The sequence below is a fragment of the Monodelphis domestica genome, chromosome 1 (genome assembly GCF_027887165.1).
Source record: "Monodelphis domestica isolate mMonDom1 chromosome 1, mMonDom1.pri, whole genome shotgun sequence".
Taxonomy (NCBI): domain Eukaryota; kingdom Metazoa; phylum Chordata; class Mammalia; order Didelphimorphia; family Didelphidae; genus Monodelphis; species Monodelphis domestica.
The window spans coordinates 314963941-314984771 of NC_077227.1; the positions used below are offsets into that span (position 1 = coordinate 314963941).

Below are 20831 nucleotides of genomic sequence, written 5' to 3' on the forward strand. Positions count from 1 at the left end.
AGAATCAAAGAAAGTTTTTCCTAGGAGACAATCTGATCTGAGCCTTGTGAAGAATGCTAAACCTTTCAAGTGGAGGTGAGGAAAAATTCCATTTGAGGTATGGGGGACAGCCCATGAGACAAGCCACCCCCTTTTCAGAGACTATAGCAATAAAGGCCAAGTTGAGACTAGAAAGCACAACATTTGTAATGTACCCAGGCAGCATAGTTTTGTGCCTTCCTCCAAAGGTGTTTAGCCACATGCAAATAGGAGTAGGGAAAGGAAATCCTGGGGGTTGGCTGGATTGGAACTGTGATGGGATAAGAGAAAAAGTTTCATGGGTAAAAGAGGGTAAAGAGTTGAACTCATCCTTTGTAAGGTAGAGACTGAGTAAAAGAAAATGAAAACAGAGCTGGAGTCATGGAGGAAGCTGTAGATGGGGTTATATTTTATAATCAGAGGGGAATTTCAGAATTTGGAATCATGAAGGTAGCAGTTATGGATCATGAGAGCTAAGGTAGTGATTGAAGAGATAGAATAGAGTGGAGGAAGCTGATGAATTGAGAGGCCAAGAAATGTGAGAGGATATCAACCTGTATACTGAAGTTCCCAAGTATAGAGACAGGGCTAAGGAGAAGATAATGAATTCCATGAAAAAAGAGGGAGACCTGGAAGCTGGTTTTGGTTATTGTTGTTTGGTCCTTTCTGTCTGACTCTTTATGACCCCATTTAGAGTCTTCTTGGCAAAGACTCTAAAGTGGTTTGCCATTTCCTTTTCTAGCTCATTTGACAGATGAGAAAATGGAGGCAAACAGGGTTAAGTGACTTCCCCAGAGTCACACAGCTAGTAAATGTCTCAGATAAGATTTGAACTCAGGTCTTCCTGACTCTGGTGCTCTATCCACTGTGCTACCTAGTTGCCCTGGAAGCTGGTAGATGACTGCAACAAATATGAGAAACAGTGATATAGGAAAATGGAGTGAATTTCAAAAGAGGAATGCTGATTATCCGAAGCAAAGGGCTGGAAATGGTGATGAGGAACAAGGAGTATGCCTCCCTGGCCTCCTGGTCCATTGAGTTGGTAGAATATGAGAGAGACAGTGTCTCAGGGTTTTTTCCTTCATGGGATTTTGAATGAACAAAAGAGTATTTATTGTTTAGTGTATACCAATCACTGTGCACTGGGATACAAATAGAAAAGCTAAGATGTCACATGCTCTCTAGGAGTTCATATTCTAGTTGGGGGAGACAACACATAAAAGACAGTTTAGTTATAGAACAGATAGAAAAAAACCCAGTATTTTCCCCCCTCCCTAAGTCCTTACCTTCTTTCTTAATATCTGGTCTAAGACAGAGGAACAGCAAGGTCTAGGCAATTGAGGTTGAGTGACTTGCCCAAAGTCACACATCTAGGACATGAATAAGGCCAGGTTTGAACTCAAATATTGACTCTGAGCCTGGCACTCTCTCCTCTATGCTGCCTAGCTACTCCTGCATCAGTAATTTAGATGGCAGTGCTAGGGACTAGAAGACATAAAGTCAGGGCAGGTGGTAAGGCATGTTCATCTTCCATCTCTAAAAGGAATAGAGTTAGTGACTCCCAACTCATCCAATTGGGGGAGGGAATGAAGGGAAGACAAGTGAGGAAGGGTACACCTAATGACAGTCTTCCCTCATTTGAATTAACTCATATCTTCCTAGGTGCATGAAAGGATACAGTACTCCAGATGTGGTCCAGCCAGGACAGAAACCAGAATTGGACATGATGTGCAGTTTGTTTTTGTAAGGGTAAACTCCTGGAAATTTGACCTGAAAGAAAGAAAAAATATGTGGAACTCAAAGGGATCGTTGGTTTTGCTGAGAGTTCCAGGATGGAAGAAAGTAGCCTAAGATATCATCATTCCCAGTCCCTGGAGTTATTGACTAGGACCTGTGTTCTAGTGTCTCATCTTCCTACTGTTTCTGGGGACTACCATTCTATATCTTTTCTCTATTACCTAGTCTGTGGTTAGATACTCCCATCATGCCTTTGCTTATGATTTTCTCTATATCTGAAATGCCTTCCTTCCCATTGATTTCTTACCCATTCTTCTAATCCCAACTCAAATACTACCTCCAGGTAGTCTTCCTTGAACTCTCCCTCTGTCTTCACTGGTGATGGCTTCTGACTGGTATTAAGACATATTGTTTTGCCCCTCTCTCATGTACTAATTAGGGCAGCTAGGTGGCACAATAAATAGAGTGCCTGGTCCAGAATGAAGAAGACCTGAATTCAAATCCAGCTTAGGATACTTATTAACTGTGGGACACCAGGAAAGTCACTTGACTCTGCCTCAGTTTCCTCATCTATAAAAAAATCTGGAGAAAGAAATGACAAACCACTGTAGTATCTTTGCCAGGAAAACCCCAAATGGGGTCATAAAAGAGTCAGTTATGACTGAACAACAATAATATATGCTCATCATGTAAGCTATCTACATTGGTGCCTTATCCCCCATTACACTCTGAGCTCCACAAGGGCATGGACTGTGCATCATCTCCCAGTGCCATGTACAAGGTACAATGAAATGAATGGTAAGCACCGTGCACTTTGTGCCCAACCATTAGCTTTCCTGCTTTATGACTGTTGCCTCTTGTTCAGTCTTAAGCAGATGAATCATAATTTTAAAAATTCATGAATTCCTGAGTTTTTACTGCAGTCCTATATGGCTGGTGGTGAAGCACTTCCTATCTGATTTCTGGGCTGTCCCCCTGTCCCCTCCCCCAAGGCCATTATTAACTTCATCCCTTGGCAACCGTGCCCTTGCAGTGTGGTCCTGGCACACTGCATTGCAGTTTTCTCCTTCCTCCCACTTCCCCAGCCCCAAGGCCTTTGAGAGGCTGAAGGAACAGAGACTGCCTAGTCATTGATTGCCTACTGTGTACACAGCCCTTTTTCTTAGGGCTCTGAAGGATGCAAAGATGATCCAGTAGGTAAATGCCTAGAGAACAGAGTAAAAAAAGAGAACTGAAAATAAGTCAGAGAAAAGGTTACCAAGAGTGTTCTGGGGAAACTGGGGCTTCCTCCTCAAGTCAAATTTTCTGTATTCACTAGATCAGGGAACCAGGGGAGGGCACATTTGGAAGGGGGGTGGAGAGGCTTCTTCCCTCAATAGGTAGGGGTCATGAGTAGATGGGTTGGTAGAAGGAAAGGACACACTGGGGGCTTCCTGGTTTGGATGAGTATCTCACTCTCTCAGGTCTTCTGCACTACAATTGGGGCTGGTCCTTTTTGTACTCTTCCTGAGAAGTCTCTAGAGTCAGCAGCTGGCAGGATACAGGCAGGCAGACAGCAATTTAAGAAGAGGGTCGATAGGTGTTGGCAACTATGGCTGCAGCAAAGAAGCTGAGAATGGGGTGGGGAGGTGGGGGAAAGTCTTCTGTAGGTGCTTGTTTTCATCCATCTTCCCTTCTCTCATCCCCTTCCCCCACAGGAGTTCTTTCTCAGAAAAGGATGGAAGAGGGAGAATGGGTAGGAACAAAGCCTGGGCCAGGAGGAGGAGGGAAGGAGGAGGAGGAGAAAGAGAAGGCTGGGGCTGGGGCTGGGGCTGGGGTTGCCGCAGAGTAGGAGTTATTTTTGCCGTGGAGGCTGAGCCAAGGGAGACATCAATGATAGATGGGATGAGAATCTCTGCAATGAAGGGAGGGGAACTACAGCCCAAGCTGGCTTCAGATCTGCAGATACAGGGGTTGTAGGTTCCTTCCCTTCCCTCTCCAACTGCTACTCCCATCTGGGGTCAGAGGCAGCTCCCCCCCCCCCCCAGGCCTGACCAGGGGCAGAGGATCCTAGATACAGATCTAAAAAGGAACTTAATCACCCCCTTGTATTCACTCATTTTATAGATGAGGAAACTGAGGCTTAGAGAAGATTACACAGATAATAAGGGCCAATTTCCATTAGTATCATCTTAGGGTTAGGACTGGAATTCAGTTTTGGGGAGGAATCAGGGGTTTAATCTAAAGCCTGAATCTAAGCTCTGTCTGGGTCTAGAATGAGAAATGCTTTTTCTGGGATCAGAGCTCAATTTGGGGCTGGTTGCTTCTTCATCTTTTCTGTTAGGCTTCTCCCTGATAAAATCATGCACAGTGACTCTCTGCTTTTGATAGCCCTGGTCACTGGTACTTGCCTTCCCAGTTCACATTCATTCTTCCAGGAATGAGATGCTCATTCCTAAGTGTCTCCTCCCTTCTCCTCCTGTCAGTGTTATTCTGATCCTTTCTCTTCTCCTTGGAATCAACATCCTAGCAGTAAAGCCTTGCCCTTTTTTTGCCCACTGGGTACATACTTGTATTTATATATATGTGTGTGTGTGTTTTTCAGAGAGACCTATAACTAGCTGAAGCACAAAATCTGGAGGGCCAAGTGACAGGGAAATCAAGGGGAAATGACAGGGCAACAAGCTTGCTAAGTTACAATTTGAGTAGAATCTATGGAGACTTTAAAAACATTTTCCTTTCTCTTCTCTCTTCATTGTGGAGGCAAGAGATTTCCAGGCACACCTCACATCATGCTATATGGGCAGCTTTCTATGCCACCTATGGTCAACTGAACCTGTTGATGCCTACAATATGTCCTTGGTCAAGCTGATGAATTTGTTTAGGACTCAGTTTTTTCATCCTATGTGTAGAGATGAGAATTCATACCCTGCCTCACTTGTAGGGTTGTTGAGAAGGTATAATGGAGGAAAAGATAGGAAGGAGCTGTAGAGTTAGATTGGACCAAACCTCCAAGTCTCAGCTCTTTCTCAAGCTTAGCTCAGGGTGTGATTGGTTCTCAGTGATCTGTATAATAGAAGGGGAACTCTGGTATGGATAATATGAAACAGTAGATAATTCAAACTACTAAAATCTTTCTACCTTTGGCAAACTTTATTGTTGTTTTTTTTTTACATCAGATTTACCTCCTTAACTAGGTCTACTCTGTTCTGATCACAGTAATTCAGCCATCCCCATTCATTTATTCAACAAACAGCATACCAAATACATTTAGGCCTACATTCTGCCATCATGGAGCTATCAGCCTGTGGTGGTATATGGGAGAGAGAAGATAAAAACAAAGATGGATAGAGTAGTACATGAACTATGTGTTAGAGAGGCGCAAGATGCCATGTGAAGTCCTTGGGAGCAAAGTCATTGCCCATTGGGGAGATGAGGAAAGTTTTCATGGAGGAGTCAGCATTTAAATTGGAAAGGAGGAATATGACAGTAAAGGAAATGATAGATATTGGAGGGGATGTGACAAAATTGGGATACTAATGCATTGCTGGTGGAGTTGTGAACTGATCCAAGCATTATGGAGGGCAATTTGGAATTATGCCCAAAGAGCTATAAAAGAATGCATTCCTTTTGGTCCAGTAATATTACTGCTGGGTCTGTATAGTAAAGAATTAAAAAAAATTGGAAAGGGCCTGTTTGTACAAAAATATTTATAGCTGCTTTTTTTGTAGTGGCAAAGAATTGGAATCTAAAAGGATGTCCCTCAATTGGGAAATGGCTGTAAATTATGGAATATGATGGTGAAGGGATACTATTGTGCTATAGGGAATAATGAACAGGATGATTTCAGAAAGAGCTGGAAAGGTGTACATGAACTGATACAGAGTGAAATAAGCAGAACCAGGAGAACATTATACACAGTAACAGCAATATTGTGGAACGATCAAATGTGCTAGACATTGCTACTGAAATTATATATATATATATATACATATATACATATATATAAAATATATCTAAAATGATAGTTTATTTTAAGATAAGGGAAGGAAGGGAAGGGAATTGGGATGATCTATCTAAAGACTATAAATAACCTTCTCCCCAAAGTCAAGTTGATAACCAACACTAATTGACACTTCTCTATCTACAAATCTAATTCCTACAACTAGATAAATTAAATCCCACTTTGTTGGTATATAAAGATGGTAAAGAACTGATAGTAGCAGGACCAGGCCAAGAGGAAATAGTTGACAGTTGGCACTTGGATGTCTTGAGCTTATATTCTAGTGGAATACAAACAACTCTGTACATAAAAGACATAGCCAGTGTAAAGGAGGCATAGCCTCCCAGGGAGCAGTGGCAGGGACCTGGAAAGGTCTCTTGAAGGAGGTGGGAGATGAGCTGAAACTTGAAGGATGATAGAGAAGCCAGGGAGCAGAGTTTAGAAGACAGTTCAGACATCTATGACACCAAAGTCATCCACTACATCCCCAGCCTTCAACAGTCTTCCTGACTTTTGTCCTGGCACTGAACTTAAATGAATCTGTGAGGTCAAAAACTCTGGGCAACTTTTCCCCATTTAAATCCAGAAATGGGGAACAGCAAATGAAAAGGCCCATATAGAGAGTGAAGAGATGGAGTTTTGGGATGGTGGTTTAGCAAGGAGGCAGGAGTCACTAGATATCAGAGTACATAAAAGAGGGAAGTGTAGAAGACTGGAAAGGTAGGAGAGGACTAGGATGTGAAGGGACTTTTTAAAAAAGGGCTTCAAAGAAAGGGGTAGCAAGAGGGCCCAGGGGATAGAAAGCCAAGCCTGGAGATGGGAGGTCCTAGATTCAAATGTGACCTCAGACACTTCTCAGTTGTGTGACCCTGGGCAAGTCATTTAACCTCTATTGCCTAGCCCTTACTGCTCTTCTGTCTTAGAACTTAGTATTGATTCTCATATAGAAAATCCAAGGGTTTAAAACAAACAAGCAAAGGATTTTATATCTTATCCTGGAGGTAACTGGGAGATGCTGGAGGTTATCGAGTGGAGTGAGTGATGTGGTCCGAGTTGTACTTTCAGATGCTCTCTCCCTGGATTCTTAGTGGAGGTTGGATAACCACTTGCTGGAGATACTATTGAGGGAGCTTCTTGTTCAGGTATAGGTTGTAATAGACAAACTCCTAGGAAAATAATAAACCAATATTTTAAAATTTTGTAATATCAAAGATTCTACGACCCTCTTTCCTTTCCCTTTCCCTACCCTTGGTGGCCAGAATTCCCCCATTAGGGCTTCTTCCATTGCTCACTTCAGACTCCCTTACAATAGTGTGTGCAGGAGCCAGCTTTTATGGCTCCAGAGAGCTAATAGTTAAATTTGTAGGGTAAGCATTAACATCTCAGAAATGGGCAAATTGCTACAAATTGGGGTTTGATTTTTGTTGTTGTTGATTTTCTAGACATAAGAAAGTGATTAAGAAAGTATTTATAATGCAGATTAAATTTAAACACACACACACATATATATAGTTCCTCCTCTTCTTCATCCTCCTCCTTCTCTTCCTTCCTCTTTTTCTCCTCCTCTTCCTTCTCCTCCTTTTTGTTCCTTCTTCTCCTCCTCCTTCTTCCTTTTCTTCTTCTCTGGTTAAGCACACTCCTGTCCCTGTTACCACGCCAACCCTCTTGCTAAGGGTTCATACACAGAGGCAGAGAAGGGATCAGACATCTGGGACTAAGGCCAGGGTGGGGGCAGGTTTGCAGAAAGGCTTCACAGGATGGTGACCCTGCTGGATATTACTATTTGACTAGGAGCTGGCTTTACAGTCTCTGGGAAGGGGGACTATGAGAAAAGGATGGGAGGGCAAGCAGAGGAGCTATGAATCAGCACTTTCTGGGGATTGGGATGGAATTGTGGCTGGGTGCCTGGGGAGTGCTGACCATGACTCATCCAGGTTCCAGGACTGGAGAGAAGCCATCCCTCTTTGAGGGTCATTCAAATCAACCCTCTGGCAGGACCAAACAGAGACTAGCCTTGATGGCCTTATTTCTTTGGGATAAACATGATTTCAGCTTCTTCCAGAGGGGTTTGGTAAACTTATTACCTCTACCAAGCAGAAAAATTGCCCTATTCCCCAGGAAAAGGAGTAAGATGTGGAGGATCAGTCAACCAAAAAAAATCTATTAAGTACCTACTATGTGCATGCACTGGGTCTATGACTAAACTGTCCAAACTCTTTTATTTCACTTATCGTAATATCCATTGTTACCACCTGAGGATGTGGGAAGCATCTTCCTTTTTTGGGGTCTCTTCTCAGGGCTTGAATCCTGACCATGAACTCTTTTTTTCCCCCTTTCTGAGTCCCTGAAAGACAAGAAGCTAGTTTATTCTGGTGTAAAGCTGGGTAAAAAAATCATCCAAAAAAAAATCCCTCCCAAACCTCTCTCTGTGGTATTGGCACCACAAGGTCATAGGATCTTAGAGTTGGAAGGGACATCAGAGGTCAGTTTGTTCAACTTGTTCCTGACCAAGATTTCTCACTAAAACATCCCTAATGTGTATTTCTTGAAGCCCTTCAATGAGGGAGAATCTTTTCTTTTCTTTTCTTTTCTTTTCTTTTCTTTTCTTTTCTTTTCTTTTCTTTTCTTTTCTTTTCTTTTCTTTTCTTTTCTTTTCTTTTCTTTTCTTTTCTTTTCTTTTCTTTTCTTTCTCCCTTTCTCTCTTTCTCTCTTCCTCCCTTCCCCCTTTCCTTCCTTTCTCCTTACCTTCTTGCCCAGGGTCACACATCTAGGAAGTGACTGAGGCTAGATTTGAACCCAGGGTCTCCTGTCTCCAGACCTGATTCTCTAAGCCACTGAGCCACTGTCCTTGCCCCATTCCTTTTCCTTTTCTTTCTTTTTTTTTTAAAGCTCTTATCTTCTGTCTTAGAATCAATATGGTGTATTGGTTTCTGAGGCAAGATCTGAACCCAGGACCTCCTATCTTTGGACTTGAACTCATTACTTTCTAATGCACACAAATCCATTCCTTTTTTGGATAGCCCTGTAGAGCAGTTTCCCTTTTCATCAAGTCTACACCTGCTTCTCCATAAATTTCACTCATTGTTTCCACTTTTGCCCTCTGGGCCCAAGAAGAACTGTACAATCCCTTTATGACATGCAGCTCCTCAAATTCGTGAAGACAGCTGTCTTGTTGCCCCACAGTCTCTTCTTCTTCATGAGAAACATCTCCAGTTCCTTCCACCAATCTTTGTATAGCCTCATCTCAAAGCCATCCTTGTTCTTCTACCCTGCAGGCTCTAATTTATCCATGTCCTTCCGAAAAATGTGACCCCCAAAGCTGAACATTCTATTCCATGTGTGGCTTGACCAGGACAGAGGACAGCAGGATTAACACCTCCCAGGTTTCCTCAGTTTATTTAGCTTCCTTCCAGGTCACACTATTAACTCGACTTGAGTTTATAGTCCCTTAAAACCCCTGAGACAAACTGCTCTCTAGCTATCTTTCCTATCTTGTACTTGTGACATGGATTTGTATGAATGCCATGATAGAACTTTACTCTTATTGTTACTAAATTAAGTTTTAAAAATAACTCTTGCCTTCTGTCTTAGAATCAATACTAAGTATCAGTTATAACCCTTACCTTCTCTCTTGGAGTCAATACTGTGGATTGGTAAGAGCAGTAAGGGCTAAGCAAATGGGAGTTAAGTGACTTACCCAGGGTCACACAGCTAGGAAATTTCTGGGGACAGATTTGAACCCAAGGCCTCCCATCTCTAAGCCTGGTACTCTTTCCATTGAGCTACTGAACTGTCCTGGAATGTTGAGTTGCTTCCTCATTCTGTCATCCAGCATAGGACCTATCTCTGCACCAGACTTGTGCCTTTTGCAAATTTGATAAACATGACATCAATCCCTTTATCCAATAAAATATTGATAAAAAATACATAATAAAAATACTAGTCAACCCAGGGACCCCGTACAGATCCTTGCAACACTGGGCTACAGATTTCCTTCCTAGTTGACATTAAGCCTTCACAGACTGATCTTCGGAGGCAGTGAGGCAGCTCAGTGACTAGAGAGTCAGACCAGGAGACAGAGGTCCTGGATTCAATTCTGGACTCTGATACTTTTCTATCTGGGTGACCTGGGGCAAATTCCTTAATCTCCATTGCCTGGCCCTTACCACTCTTCTGTTTTGGAACCAATATTTATTCCAAACAAATATAAGGGTTAAAAAAAAAAGTCTAATTTTTGGCATGTAGGTGGTGCTGTGGATGGAGTGTTTGGAGTCAGGGAGACCTGAATTCAAATAATACCTTAGATACTTATTAGCTGCTAATCTTGGGCAAGTCACATAACTTCTGTTTGCCTGGTTTTCCTCAGCTGTTAAATGGGGATAATAACAACACGTACTTCACAGAGTTGTGAAGATCAAAGAGATAATGTGTAAAGCACTTAGCCCAGGGCCTGACACATAGTAGGTGCTATGTACACATTTATTTCCTCCCTTCCCTTCTTTGATCACTCAGCTGGTTCAAGCTCCACCCAAGTATACTGTCATCTGGCCCACATCTCTCCATCTCCATAGCATGAGAATTTGTTGATCTTTAAATAATAGATATCTACCAAGCTAGTAACCCTGCTAGAAAAAGAAAATGAAGTCGGTCTGGTACGACTTGTTCTTGATGGAGATATACAGGCTGTTAGTAATCACCACTCCTTTTTCAAACTGCTGACAAATCATGATTTTAATAACATGTTCCAGGATCTTGCCAGGAATCAAAGTGAAGTTCACTGGTTTATAGTTAACAGAGTCTGTGCTTTCCTTTTTTGAAAATCAGAACAACATTTGGCCTTCTCTGTCTGTAAGCAGCATATCTCCATGACCTTTCTTTCATCTATTTCCTTTTTTGTCTTATTTTGTTATTTTTATTCCAAACTTACTAGTAAATTGAATAAATAAAATGAGTTGAGCACTGCTATAAATAAGTATCTGTCAATAAATTGAAGATTTCCAGAAACAAATGAGTATCTATTAATAAATAAGTGGGCATATATATGTATATATATATATATATATAATAGAAAAAGGATAGTATGTGAAACTGCAGGTCTCTGTTATGAGCGACTCGATTTTCATATATAATAAGTTCAATATGTATGCTTCAAAGCAATCTTTCTTATCCTAGATACTTTCTGGTCCTCTGTTTTCAAGTGTGTGTTTAAAGATGCTTCAACAATCTTTTCTTTCTTTCCTTCTGTTATCCCTCTTCATCTCTGCTTACTTGATTTCCCTTGGCTTCCTTTAAGTCCCAACTAAAATCCTACCTTCTGTAGAAAGTCTTCCCCAGCTATCTTAATTTCAGTCTTTCCTCTATTAATTATCTCATCAGTGTATTTAAGTCCTTAATTCTAGTGCCTTTCCTCTGTTATTATCTCCATCTTAGCCTGTCTATAGATTGTTTGTACAAAGTTGCTTACATATTGTCTCCCCCATTAGGTATGAGCTCCTTGAGGAAGTGACTGCCTTCTCTCTCTTTTTTTGTGTGCCCCCAGTGCTTAGCACAGTGTCTGGCACATAGTAGGCACTTAATCAATGTTTATTAATTGATAGACTTCATCTTACACTCTCCTGGAAGTGACTATTACTCATTACAGCATAATAACAAATGTATGCAAACATTTCCCGTAAATGCCCCTCTTTCTTGTCTCTAGACAGTATTGATTCTCAAAATAATAATGCAGGGTTCGAAGAGTTTCACTGAGCAATTATAAAAAAATGATCTCTTATACTCAAGTAGCTTTTTATAGTTTCTAAAGCCTTTGGTATCATTTGAGTTATCTCTACCTTTCTGGGACATGACCCTATTCTAGGGGAACAGTCCCCATGTTCCACCAAATTTCAGTCTCACTGAGACTAGCTCTTGAGCCAAAAGGATCTTGGGCTGCCAGCTCACAGACCCTGCAGAGAAGCTGACTCTGCCAAGGCACTTCTGGGAAAACAGTCTTCTAGATAACAGGATTTGTGAGAGTCATTTCTTGCCTCTGGCTCAGAGCCCTCAGTGCATAGAATTTAACTCATCCATTTAGGGGATGAGAAGGACCCTGGCTGCAACCAAGGTTCCAGGGATCAGACAAAGGTGTTAACCTATCTGGAAAATAAGTGATAACTGAGAAGAATCTGTGAAGAGGAGAAGGGAGGGGTGAGATGGGATGGGGAGAGGATATATTGAAAGAGAAGACTCAGAGACGGGCCTTCTATCATTAATTCAATTGTCTCTTCAGTTGTTCTCTTGTTTGTCGCTTTTCAATTTTGAGTCTCAGTTTCTTAAATTATAAAATGGAGAATAATCAAATTTGCTTTATCTTGTTCCCAGGATCAAAGTAAGAAAAAAATGAAACAATTCCTGACCTTGAAGAACTTACATTTTACATTTAAAAAAAAATAAACAAATCCTAAAATGGATGAAGTGGGGCAGATAGGTGGCTCAGTGGACTGAGAACCAGGCCTAGAGATGGGAGGTTCTAGGTTCAAATGTAACCTAGCTATGTGACCTTGGATGAGCCCATTGCCTATCCCTTACCACTCTTCTGCCTTGAAACCCATATGTAATATTGATTCTAGGATGGAAGTAAAGTTTTTTTTTTAATTTTAGAAAAATGGATGAAGAATCTTTTTTCCCCCCTAATGTATGCCATTCTATTAGATGGATAGCTTACTGAATTAGTCTAGCAGCACATAAATTTTAGACAGGCATTGTATGTGGACAATAAATTTGGGCTTAAACTGAATAGGAGGAAGAGGGGTAGGGCTATACTATTTGGGAAACTGTTGTACTTTCAATGATCCTAAACAGCATCCTGACACAAAATCCCATCTTTTAATTTTTTTTTAACTCCGCCTTTCAAATTGCTTAGGATCTCTGAGGAGGGGATGGGAGGGAGGGAGACAATTTGGATCTTATAATTTTGGAAAATGCAGTTGAAAATCACTATTATATAATTGGGAAAATATCTTTGAATAAAAAAGAAACCCCATCTTTTTTCTTAGTACATATTTTCTCACTGGAGATGATAAGACCTGTCTGCAAATCTTGGGATAGTGCAGTTTCCAAAGAATCTAAATTTTAAGTCTTCAAAAAGGCAATGGAATGACACACTGTGGGGGACAGAGGCTTACGTTGACTTTGGCATATTATGCATGATGATTTCAGGACAAGAAGGGTCAAAATTAATTTCATATAGGAAAAGTACAGTCAGAAAAGGAGCTCTAATGGTTATATGCCAGATGTGAAGCCTAACACATGGAAAGCCTGAGTATTTCCTTGATGTTCAGGGAATGTTAAAGACCTAGAGGAGTTGGAGAGATTCTCTATGGTGGATCTATGGGGCAGCTAGGTAGCACAGTAGATAGAGCACTGGGCCTAGAGTCAGGAAGACCTGAGTTCAAATCTGGCCTCAGACCCTTGCTATGTGACCATGGGTAAGTCACTTAACCTCATTTGCTGCAATTTCCTCATCTTCCAAATGAGCTGGAGAAGGAAATAGCAAATCACTCCAGTATCTTTACCAAGAAAACCCCAAATGGAGTCTTGAAGAGTCAGACACAACTGAACAACAACAAATGGATAGTAATCACCCAGGACAAGAAGTGATTTGCCTTTTGGCATCAGTTAATCTGTCAGTTAATAACCATTTCATGCCCCTACTATTTGTTGGGCACTTTGCTAAATGCTGGGGAAAAGATAGCCCCTGTTCTTGAGATAACAACAGTGGGGAGGCACTAGAAATATGGATGACATCTACTGGTGAGATCCCTTGCAGAAGTATTGAAGGTTTGGAGAAAGTCATCATGGCCAAAGAATACATCACCTAGTTAGGACCTAATAATGGCTGTTGTCAGGGAATTCTCTTAACCTAGAGGGATGGAACCTCTTTGGAGAAGCATACCTGTCAGTGGGGGTCAAAGATAGAGGACCAAATTGAAAGCAAATTATTAGAATGCTAAGGAAGGATGCTCTTACTGAATGACAGTTTTAGCTCCCTATGGTACAGAATTGGTTTTTATAACCTTTTAGGCCAGCTTAGAATATGCAGCCAATCAGCAGCATTCTGTGACAATTTAAGATAAAGTTGTAAAGCATTTCACAGGAGAGGAAGAAAAAGAGAGAGATTTGCCATAATGGAAAGAGGAATATTTGGAATGCAACTGGCAGGATTCTATTATTAGGATAAAAAAATTTCATGTTCAAAGGCAGGAGACAAAGGGAAACAACAAGGTATATTTTGCATTTTATTTTTTAAACTTTAAATATTTTATTTTTTCCCAATTACATGTACAGTTAAAAAAAACCCTTGCCTTCCATGTTAGAATCAATCTTGTACTGGTTCCAAGGCAGAAGAGTGTTAAGGGCTAGGCAATGGGGGTTAAGTGACTTGCCCAGGGTCATACAGCTAGGAAGTGTTCTGAGGCTAGATTTGAATCCAGAACCTCATATCTCTGGATCTAGCTGTTTATCTACTGATCTACCTACCTGCCCCCCACATTTTTTGACATTTATTTTTTTTAAATAAAATTTGAGTTCCAGATTCTTTCCTTCCCTTCTTTTCTCCCCTCCCTGAGATGCAAGCAATTTGATATAGGCTCTACATGTATGGGCATGCAAAACACATTTCTATATTAGTCATGCTGCAAAAGAAAATATAGATTACAGAGATCCTTTTAGATAAATGGTATCTTATCCAAGGACAATATAATTTTCTTTACTATATTCCTGCATAGTGTTTACATTTTATTTCTTCTTTAGTTGGGGTTGGAGACTTTCTTCTATTAGGCCACTAGGTAATTTCTATATCATTAGTCCATCAGAATGTCAAGAAATGATTGTGGTTCTTCTTTTTCCTTTATATTATTTTACGTCAGAAGACACAGGAACTGAACGGAAATCTTTCCAGCTTGGTGTAAGAGTTTGGATTTCATTTGCATAGACTTGGAGAACCCATGTCTGATTTTAACACTTCATCACTTACAAATAAATCTTAGAGCATCTACCCTTGTGGGCTCGTGTATGTGAAGGCAATAGGAAGGAGGAAGAAGAAAGTAGACTAGGACATTTGAAGACAATACGAGATAATTATTAGGCATTGGTTATAATAGGTCACTGAATTCAAGCAATCAAACCAGTTCAGGAGTCAGGAAGGTCCAAGGGATATTTTGAGGCCTCGTGTCGGGAATAGTGATCAGGAGTTTTAAAAGTGGTAGAATAGGAGAGTTTGGGGCCCTTTATTCAATGCCAGGGATCAGCTAGCTGGTGCCAATTCTTGACTCTCCTATATAATGTTCCATAGGTTCACAAACTCATATCTTTAGAATCTTAGTAATTGTCCAGTGAAGTCTTAAATTTATTCAGATGAGGAAACTGAGGCAAAGCAATTAGTCTGTGGTAATGAGGGATGGCAATAAATTTTAGAATATAAATGAGCATTAGAATATAAAACCTCCAAACTTTTAACTCCTAGTTTCAACATGTTTCTCCTTTAACATGTTCTTCTTCAACACATTTCTCCCATTTGATGGGCACCCTCCAACTTTAATTTCCAGAGATCTTCGCCACTACAAAAAGGGTTATTATAAATAATTCTGCACATGTGTCTTTTCCCTTTTTATTTGACATTTTTCAGCTTTAGGTCTCGTAAAATCAGTTCAATAGCATCATTGTTAAAAATTTGTCTTACCTCAACACAATCGGATTCTGAACTCATTAAATGATAGGCTGATAAATTAGGGGGATGTCTAACTCAAGTGTATGAGGATTTCTCCCAGCTAGATGGATGACAATTTGTTCCAACAAGGGCTGCTGAAATGGTTGCTGTGAAGTGCTTAGAACATGGTCAGACATTGACAATGCCAAGGTTATCCATTGCATTCTGGGTCAACATCAGTTATCCTGACTGGATTAAAAAAAAAATTCTTACCTTCTGTCTTAGAATCAGCAGTAAGGATAGGCAATGGGGGTTAAGTGACTTGCCCAGGGTCACACAACTAGGAAGTGTCTGAGGTCAGATTTAAATCCAGGACCTCCTGTCTCCTGGCCTGGTTCTCAAACCACTGAGCAATCTAGCTGTCCCCATCCTGATTAGATTTTGATGCCTCTGGAAAAGAGAGTGAGGTCAACAGCTTTGTACAACTCTGCCTCATTTAAATCCAATTCAGAGCAAATCAGGACATCACTCCATGCTGCCATTGGTCCTCTTCAAAAATGAATGAACCATAATCACCTTTTTGGCATTCTCCTTCAAGGAAATTCCTCTTTTTTGATCAGATCTTTCACTTGACAGGAATGTGGATGAGCTCTTGACCAAGACCTTCTTCTACTTTTTGACCTTAATCTTTTGATGACCTATATAGGATTTTCTTCAGCTCCTTGGTAATTTTAACTTGTTTTCTTCTAGGTCCACAAGAAATCTTACTACTAGAACTGGGCCAGCATCTTCCATCCTACTGTAAGGAGAATTTGGCACATGTACAAAATATCTCAGATGGCTATATGTGGAGGCTGGACATCCTGTTTCTAGAAGAGTTACCATGATGTAGAACAGAAGTATCTTGGAGAGATTGTGGAGAAAATATAGGCATTCTGTTAGCAGCTCTTTGCTAACCAGTGTGAATTTTAGATTTACTCCACTCTGCTTAGTCTTTAGAATTCTAGCAACCAGGAATGTATACACCCCTACTTAAGGATTAACTGTGAGGAGGATAGTTTATGACTGACATATGCTAGCAAGTGACAAATCAGAAACAACTGACAGACCCCCTGGGCTGTCTTAAGCCAAGCTTAAACTACCAGTGGTACATGTGAGATGCAGGAAGTGACACAAAGAACTGTCTATATATTTCACATCACTTCCTCTCTCTGCCTGCTTGCTCAGAGATGTTGGGCTCTCTTGGATCGTTTGGGAACTCCTGGTGGTAGTTTGGCGTTTGCAGCTTGGCTGTGAGGTTACTGGGAGAAGCTTTGTTGCATGGTTTAGGTGAGGCATCTTCCCTGAGCAACCTTGGTGAGTGGCTGCTGATTCCTCCTTTCCTTTACCTCCTGAAAGCACTATCCTCCAAGGAGACCCCTCATCTTGAGGAGGCCTTGTGTAAAAAATAGACTCGAATACAGGACTACAATCCCCACGAGCCTTTGCTCCACTTCCCCAGAATGCCTTGTAATCTCACCTGGGCCGAGATCGAGAAGGTATTTAAGCTGATTCAAAGGCTTTTGAGGGCTCTCTCTTGCTCTCTTGTACTTCTGTTTTGGGGCAGGTGTGGCTTTTTTTCATAATGTAGGTGAGGTTGTGTCTAGGCCTCTCTATGGCCTGTATTTTCTTTAATCCTTAATAAACCTCTAAAAAATATAATACTCCTTGCAGAGAGAAACTAATTTCTACCTGCCTCAGTCTCCCCAGTCTCCAGTATTCCTAAATTTTAATCTTTACAGTTTGGCGACCACTAGATTGGATGAGAACTTCTCAAATTTTCTAGCCTAGATAATGATTTTTTTTAAGCCAGTTTCTCCAAGATGCCTTTTTAGAAAACCATCTTGATCAGCTCCTGCCTGTGGCCCTCTCCTGCTTCTGCAGCCTCTCACCTGGTGCCCAAGCTCCTGGCCCTGCTTGTCTTTTTTTTTTACCCTCCAAAAGCTGTTGATCAGCTCCTGCCTGCCTGCCACCGCCATCTGCTTCGGACAGCCGCTTCTCCTGGCCCCACCCCGGCTGCCTGCTCCACTCGGCTTGCCTGCGCTCTGGCTCTGGCCCCGGCCCAGCGGACTTTCTCTCGATCACTTGGCCCACCTGATTCAACCAAGATTGTAATCACCTGATGACCTGGCTGCCCAACAAACTCAGATCCTTGGCGGGTAACAAAACAGGGGTGGGGGTGGGGGTGTATTGGCTCCACGTGGGTGGCCTGGGCTCCACGTGGACTGGGGCAGGAGGGATCATATCAGGGGAGAGGGGAAAGAGAGACTAGAGAGAAGAAACAGATCTTTTCAAACAGAAACCTAAAAAGCAATGGGTTTAAAAGGATACCTTTTGACTGTTCTGGTAATAGCATTGACTTCACCTGCATGTCAGGGAGAAGATTCAACTAACTTTGAAGGGGAAAATGGGTGGCCCAGCGAACTGGGAGCCAGGCCCAGAGATGGGAGGTCTCTAGTTAAAATCTGGCCTCAGATACTTCCCAGCTGTGGGGCCCTGGACGGGTCCTTTGAACCCCACAGCCTAGCCCTTACCACTCTGCCTTCTGACAATAGACATTTAAATGGATAAGAACCCAAGGAACTTTGAAGAGACTAAAGGCTATATTCTAAGGCATTTCAGACTCCAATGGTTTATAAAAAATCTCTGTATTCTATTGCATTTTTTGTTATGGTTTAACTTTGTGATTTTAAGTTCATAGATTACTGGATTCAATATTATTCTGCTTGAACTGAAGGTTGATTGAATTTTATTTTGAATGTACTGAGTTTTGAAATTCTGTTGTTTTTTCCCCTATAACTGTGTTGAACAAATATTATTGTGAATAAGCCTATATATGAAAAAACAGCCTTTTTCTATTTTGCTGAGGATAGATGGACTTCAGAACTGGTTATAATTGTATTAACAACCTTGGAAATTTAATGTGCTAAATACCTCAAATGATTTTATTTTAAGGGTTTTTTAAATATGATTTTTGGAATTTTTTTTAACAATCTGGTTATTTTTGCCTGCCCCTACCACGAGGTAAGGCCCATTCTAGTAGCTGAAGTGAAATGTATTTTATAAACCCCCAACCTTCCCACATGTGAATGGAAGTTGGGCAGTTGATCTCAGGGCATTTGTATCCCTATAAGCCTCCAAGAAAAAGGAGCATCCCTTTGTTTATGCTCTTCAGCTCACTATTTTACTTCTACCAGAATGATATATAGATTTCTTGATTATGTTCTAAACCCAAGATGAGTTTTACTTTGTTTTAAAAAAATATGTTTAAATACCAAGGTTGAAGGATTGCTATGTTTGTAAAGATTGTGACAAATGTCCATCAATTCATAGGTTTTAAAAATGTCATACAGCAACTTATGTGAAATATGAAAGTGTGTTTGTTTGCTATTGTAATTAATTGGGCTATTGAGAATTTTGGGGATTTTGATATCTACATATTTGTACTTCTGTATTTTTAAAAATGAAAAATTGTTAACCTTGTTCAATTCATTTGCCTTCTACTCACAGTGGTCATGGCCAGATATTAAGAGGAAATGGATCTCATTTTTGGTGAGAAAGCCTTGAATTTTATATTTTCTTAGCTGACACAGAGTGTCAATGATTATAAGCTATATTTTTGAATTTTTAAAGCTCTTTTATTATTATATTTTTCTTGCATGTGCAATATACTTTTTCAGTTTTTTTTATTATTTTTCTCTCCTTTTTATATTTGAAGCACGTGTCACCAGCATTAAGATTTTCTTTAACTTTTTGACTTTTCAGTGCTACAAGTTTGAAATACATTTGCTAATGCATGCCCTAAAAAGCTTGTGACTATAAAAATGATGCCACTAATTATTTAATAAATTATGGGACTTTGCTTAATGATTCTGTCTGATTCCAGGACAAGATATACACAAAAGAGCCACTGAATAGTGCCAATAGAGCATAAGGTCAAAGAGACCAACCAATTCTGGTGAAATTGATGTCACTTTGAGTCTAGACAAAGAGGACTTGAACGTGTTTGGGGTTCGAGGTTGCAGCTGTTTAACATGTGTTAAAAGCAGGTCTTCCTTGTTTCACATTCTACCAAGTACCTCAAACTTGGCTCCCAGAACCTTGGCTCCTATAATCTGGTCCCTTTCTTTTCTGCCTCTCATAGCGTGGCAACTTTCTGTAGTCCTGGCTACTGACTGGGTAAATGCATCATTGCTTAGATCATTTTGATTGGGCCCTGATAGAAGGACCTGTTATAGATTTATTTTTCTTTTTACTTGGAATTTTTATACATAAGACTTTGATAGTCTATATTTTCATCCAGAAATTTTTTTCTATATTTTCATCCAGAAATTTTCTCTTTTCTTTTTGTTTTTTTTTATGTCTTTTTAATATCTCTTGCCAATTGATTCATATACCTCATACCTCAGCCAAGCATCCCTAAGTGATCCTTTTTTTTTTAAAAATCACCCTCTTAACGGGGGGAATGTAAAAAAAATATCATTATTTAAATTGCAAAGTTTAAATTCCTTTTGAGAAGAATTTTAGGTAAAGAAGATGTTACCTCTCTGAATCCAGAACTGAACTGTTGGAGAAGCCACCATGAAGAAGCGTCCAGACCACAAGTTGCACAAAATTGAATTTTGGGTGTGGTTGATTGAACATTTATTTGTATCTGTACTTTCATGCCAAAGGGGACTGCCCCCTAACTGGCTTTTTGTCAATGAGTTCAGCAATTATTGGTTTTATTCTTTTGTTTCTCTTATCCTCAAATTATTGTAATCTTTAAATTGATTATGTTTTCATGATCCTTTGGAAAAAAATTAATTTTTTCAAATGATCAATGAGGGAATGTAAAAAATAGACTCGAATACAGGACTACAATCTCCACGAGCCTTTGCTCCACTTCCCCAGAATACCTTGTAATCTCACCTGGGCTGAGATCGAGAAGGTATTTAAGCTGATTCAAAGGCTTTTGAGGGCTCTCTCTTGCTCTCTTGGACTTTCGTTTTGGGGCAGGCATGGCTTTTTTTCATAATGTAGGTGAGGTTGTGTCTAGGCCTCTCTATGGCCTGGACATGTGTCTCTTATCCTGTATTTTCTTTAATCCTTAATCCTTAATAAACCTCTAAAAAATATAATACTCCTTGCAGAGAGAAACTAATTTCTGCCTGCCTCAGTCTCCCCAGTCTCCAATATTCCTAAATTTTAACTGTTACACTTGTGGCTGGAAGCTGAGCTAGATTAAATCTTTGGAAGAGGTCTTGTGGCTGAGGTCTCTGAATTTCCCTTAGCTTAGGCTAGGCCTTTCCTCTCTCTCTCTTCTTCTTAATTTCTTCCTATTATTGTAATTAAACCACCATAAAAATCCCAAACTGACTTGAGTATTTT

General features: G+C 40.4%; 1 long non-coding RNA gene across 1 annotated transcript; it reads left to right on the forward strand.

Annotated features, from left to right (window-relative positions):
- The first annotated feature begins 470 nt into the window (after positions 1-470).
- On the forward strand, positions 471-20815 carry LOC103092951 (uncharacterized). Its single transcript, XR_457587.2, has 2 exons — positions 471-2553; positions 16173-20815. It is a non-coding gene; the product is annotated as an uncharacterized LOC103092951 (long non-coding RNA).
- Positions 20816-20831: the final 16 nt, after the last annotated feature.